We start from the raw sequence: 5,828 nt of genomic DNA, 5'->3' as shown, positions 1-5,828 counted from the left end.
CTCATAGCCCAGCTCAACCAATGAGTGGCAGCTGCCTCAGATTTTGACTGAGGAGCTAGTGAATCAGAGAAGCAAGGACACTGGAGAATCAATCCTAGAGGTGGTACCAGTAGCCACAACTTTCAGTTTTCCAGGGACAGCATAACAGGATGCCAGGGGGATGCCAGTATCTGGTACCAGCCAAGGTGGAGATGCCATCTGGTGCCCTGTATTTAGCTATGATAGCTGAGTTCTCACTGGACTGTTGCTCCAGCTTGATTTTGGTTGAAAGTCTAACAGTAGCTAGCTTTATTGTTCCTGCCTGTTTTACAAGTCTGTTTCTCTAATCTCTATGATTCTGTGAGCTACTACAATATTTTCCATGAATTCCTTTTCTGCTTAAACTATCAGAATTGTTTGTTTCTCACATCTGTGTTCCCGACTGCTACCCTGATTGTGTTGGAGGAAGAGGGGGTGTGAGTAGTTGGATGGTGTGGTCCTCAGAGATGAGAAACACAGGCTGAGGGTCAGGTGTGAGCAGAAGAACCCCAAGTGCTGCTGGTTATAGACTAAAGATACCGTTGCTCCTTATTCACTCATCCTCAATAAAAAAGGAGCTGAACTGAGTTTTTCTTCTCCGTTGAGAGCTTTCTTTGAACTGCACAACTCCATTCAAAACCTGAATGGGTGAATGGTCCTTGCATTTGCAGACTACCTGAAATCTATCGTCCTAGTTTCATTGCCTGCTCTCATCTTCATAACCTTCCCAGTGCTCTCCCCAAATTAACAACATTCTTGCCATCACAAGGCTATTGGAAGGTAAATAAGATCACAGACAAGAAAGTGCTTTATCATCTATGGAAAGGACTGAAGAACTTCGAGGCAGTAGATTGTACTTACCTAAATACAACTTCAGAAGTACATGTAGATTGTTTTCTAACTTCAGTCACTTTCCAACCTATTTACTTGGTAGTTCACAAGATGTTTTATTTTGTTTTCACATAGATTGGCAACTGCAGTAACCACTGAAACACAAGATTTTTTTTCTTTTTTTTCTTTTTTTGACAGAGTTTCACTCTTGTTGCCCAGGCTGAAGTGCAATGGCATGGTCTCGGCTCACTGCAACCTCCACTTCCCGGTTCAAGGGATCTTCCTGCCTCACCTTCCCAAGTAGCTGGGATTACAGGCACCCACCACCATGCCCAGCTAATTTATTTATTTTTAGTAGGGATAGGGTTTCACCATGTTGGTCAGGCTGGTCTCGAACTCCTGACCTCAGGAGATCCACCCACCTTGGCCTCCCAAAGTGCTGGGATTACAAGCATGAGCCACTGCACATTTTAAGTGCACAGTTCAGTAGCATTAAGTACATTCATATTGTTGTGTAAGCATCGCTACCACTCCACTTTAGAGCCAGCCTTGGTCTCCCAAAGTACTGGCATTACAGCCGTGAGCCACCGTACATTTTAAGTGCATAGTTCAGTAGCATTAAGTACATTCACATTGTGTGTAAGCATTACCACCACTCCACTTTAGAACTTTCTTCATGTTCTCATACCGAAACCCCATACCCATCAAATATGTCCCCATTTGTCCCTGCCTCCAGCCTCTGGCCACCACCAATTCACTCTCTGTCTCTGTGGATTGACTCTAGGTACCTCATATAAGTGGCATCGTACAGTATATGTCCTTTTGTAACTGGCTTATTTCACTTGGCACAATGTCTTTGAGGTTCCATGTGGTAGCAGGTGTGAGTATTTCTCTCCTTTGTTAAGGCCTAATAATATTCCTTTGCATGTAAATACCACATCTTGCTTACCCATGTTGATGGACACATGGCTTGTTCCACCTTTTGGCTATTGTGCATAATGCTGCTATGAACATAGGTGTGCAAATGAGGTGTATATTTTTATGACCTCTTCCCTTCAAGCAATGAAATTTCTAATATGAATAATTGCACTCTGAGTTATCTGTTCTGTAACTCTGAAGAACTGTGTAATAGAATTTCTGAAAGTGAGTCACCCCTGTATTCTCTTTACTCTTTCAAAATAGGAAGCAGCAAAGAATAAATGTCCGTTTCACACTGAGGTGGCAAGGCCCATTAGAGTCTACCAGTGAGGAAATAATTTTCTAAGGGTGATTACACACGCAGATGTCAAAACCCTCAGGTAACTCTCTGCTCTCCTACCTTGGCTGGATAGTGCCCTGAACTTCTGTCATTCTCAGAAGATTCTCCCCTTCCCACCCTTCTCTGGGGTCTACCATCTTGACTACCTTCAGCCCCTGCCCTAGATTATTCTGCATGGGGCTGTGGATCCCTCAATAACAACAATATCCAAGAATTCCATACCTCTCTAAGGTTTTCTGCATTCAAGGGATGCAATAAAGTACAAAGAAGATGATTTTTTTTTTGCCCTGTACTTCCTTTGACCCAGATGGATTGCTGTTCTACTGCTCCCCAGTCATTTGCAAATGGCACAAGAACTAAGACAAAAGAAGAGGATGAGAAAAGAGAAATTCCCAGAGCTTGGAAATGAGGGCTTCGTCTTTATCTGCAAAGTGGGTTAAGAAATGGAGAACTGTAACACCATATAGAAGGTGTCTGTATTTCCGGTGTCACTTCTCCAGTTAAAGTTTTCTGTAAGGGGGGGAAGACTCATGGAACATCAGCATCTGTGGGTTGTTGTTCCTACTTATTCTTCATGATAGCACTGCAATGTGGCTCTCTATCCCCATTTCACAATCCAGGAAACTGAGCCCAGAGCCATTCAGAATTTCCCAAGGTTGCGGAGTTTAGATGGGAACAAACTTCTGTGTGACTCCAGTGTTGCTACTGACATGACCCTGCTCTGCCTTCCCCACCTTTCAGATTTCCCTTGTTTTCTGTGAGATGATTTTTAGAAGGGGACTGTGACAGTCTGTTCTCTCTGGGGGTACATCAGTTTGAAGCAGATCTGCAAGGGACCTCCCTTTCCAAGCTGCAGTGAGCAGTTCTTGGAGCACGGGAGGAAGTTCGGAGCACGGGAGGAAGTTCTAGCTCTCCCTATTCTCTGTTGGTGTCCTCCTTTGTTTCCTCATTACAATGGGCCAACAAAATCCCCATCTGTCCCTTACCCATCTCCTAGCCTTGCCTGAATGTCTTTGTCCCCCCAAATTCATATGTTGAAATCCTAAGCCCCAGAATTATAAAATTAGAAAGTCAGACTGTAATCCCAGCACTTTGAGAAGCCGAGGCAGGTGGATCACCTGAGGTCGGGAGTTCGAGACCAGCTTGAGCAACATGGAGAAACCCCATCACTAATTAAAATACAAAATTATCTGGGCGTGGTGGTGCATACCTGTAATCCCAGCTACTCGGGAGACTGAGGCAGAAGAATCGCTTGAACCCGGGAGGCGGAGGTTGTGGTGAGCCAAGATCGCACCATTGCACTCCAGCCTGGGCAACAAGAGCAAAACTCCGTCAAAAAAAAAAAAAAAAAAAAAAAGGGAAAGTGAGGCCTTTGGGCAGTGATGAAGCCATGAGGACAGAAGGAGACAGAACCCTCATAAATGGGATGGATGAGTGCCCTTGTAAAAGAGGCCCAAGGACACTCATTCACCCCATCCACCATGTGTGAACACAGTGAGAAAGTGCCATCTATGAAACAGAAAGCTGGCTTTCACCAGATGCCAACTCTGCCAGCACCTTAATGTAGGACTTCCCAGCCTCCAAAACTGTGAGAAATAAATTCTGTTTGTAAGCCACACGGTTTATGGTATTTTGCTATATTAACAGCATCCCAGATGGACTAAGACAATCCCTAATATCCATTACTACTCATTTCCTTACAGTTTTCTTTCTTTCTTTCTTTCTTTTTTGAGACAGAGTCTCGCTGTGTTGCCCAGGCTGGAGTGCAGTGGCTGGATCTCAGCTCACTGCAAGCTCCGCCTCCCGGGTTTATGCCATGCTCCTGCCTCAGCCTCCCGAGTAGCTGGGACTACAGGCGCCCGCCACCTCGCCCGGCTAGATTTTTGTATTTTTTAGTAGAGATGGGGTTTCACCGTGTTAGCCAGGATGGTCTCGATCTCTTGACCTCGTGATCCGCCCGTCTCGGCCACCCAAAGTGCTGGGATTACAGGCTTGGGCACACCGCGCCCGGCCTTCCTTACAGTTTTCAACAATGAAAAGGATAGAAATAAATGAAAGATTTAGGAGGTACATCAGGTGGAACTTCCTGACTCCGAGGAGGTAAGGAATTCAAAGAGGCTGCTGTAGATCCTTTTTCAGGAAAGCTATAAGGCAAAGGGACACCCTGCCCCCACCCCGCCCACTTGGACTGGGCACACTCCTGCCTAGAGGCAGGGGGAGGCACCAAATGACCTCCAGAGGGCCCTGCTAGCCCAGGAAGCTGGGAGCTTCTGGTGCAGCCGCTGCTTGGCTGCAGATGTTCCCTGTCATCAATCACACAGTGCATCTGTTTGCTGTGCCGCTTGTTTAAAGAGTGAGGCGTTTGCTAATTGAAAACTAAAAGATCCATCCGTCTCACTCACAGCCAGCATGAAATCCATTCAGCCATGTAAGATTGTGGCAAAAAAGGCAGCACAGAGCTACAGTGTCCTTGGGTGGGTGCACCTTATGGAGCTCATCTTCTTCCTGCTTCTGCCTCCTGATGAACAAGGCTCCCCTCCCCACCCCAGAGCAGCCAGGGATGGCCCATATTACCATTGTCTAACATGTCCTCATCTATTTTTCTCAGTAAAGGCCAGAGAGATCGTTATTTTTAGTCCCCACTTAAAAATGGAGAAACTGAGGCTTCGCGAGATCAGACAATTTGGGCAAGCCCACACAACGGGTAGGTGACCAAAGCGGAACACCAATCTAGGTGCTCTGGCTACTCTGACCCATCCCTGAACCTATGTAGAGGTGCTGAGTTGGGAGGTACCAAGTATCCCCTTAAATGGATTAAACCTAGGAGAGAATGGCCCAAGGATATACAAGGGAAACACTGGGATGGCAACCATACCTGTAATGTCTGATCCCTTAAAGGCAAGTATGGCAACATTCTAGGACTCCTATTGATGTAATATCTCCCTATAGAGCCTGCAGGCAAATGGAGGCCAGTCCAGATCAGCAAGATCCAGGGGCAGGAGCAGGGAAGAGTCATGGTGGGGTGAGGTGGGAGCCCACAGCTCCCTCTGCCCCAGTGCCTCCAGAGATGGCTGCGTTTGAGAGGTGCTGTTTTGTGGCTCTGGAGAGGGGGACGGTTCAGTGCTGGATTCTGTGGGATTTGAAAGGGCACTCCATCTCTCTGGGACTCAGTTCTCCCTTCTGAGGTGAGAAGGAATTAGATGAATGCTAAGGTCCTTTCCAGCCCTCACTTTCTGTAATTGTGTGTGTCATTGGAGGAAATGCTGAGATGAAGTTAATCCTTGTGGCCCAGGATGGCTCCACTCCAGCCATGCAGGGCCGACTCCCTGCTCTGCAGAGTCAGTCTTCTGCCCCTGCTCTTCCCTCTCGCTGGAGTGCTGTGCCATCTTCTCCCCTTGGTAACTGGTGTTGCTCCTTCAATGCCCGGTACCTGCGAAGTCTTGCTTTTTTTGTGCTTCACAGCACCTGTTTAAGCCTCAATTATTTCCCTCGGGGTCTCCTCTCTGGATTGCCAGGGTGCGGGATCAGGGGCCTGGTTTTCTTTCTGTCCGTGACTTCTGAATCTGACATAGAGTCTGGCAAACTGAGAACAGTTGGTAACTAATTGCTGCAGAAGAAAAAGAAAGAAAAGAAAGAAAGAGGGAAAGAAAAGGATAAAGAAAAGAAAGAAAAGAAAGAAAGAAAGAAAGAAAGAAAGAAAGAAAGAAAGAAAGAAAGAAAG

Source organism: Piliocolobus tephrosceles, chromosome 13 (assembly GCF_002776525.5).
Source record: "Piliocolobus tephrosceles isolate RC106 chromosome 13, ASM277652v3, whole genome shotgun sequence".
Lineage (NCBI taxonomy): Eukaryota > Metazoa > Chordata > Mammalia > Primates > Cercopithecidae > Piliocolobus > Piliocolobus tephrosceles.
Note: the sequence above shows the minus strand (reverse complement) of the source record.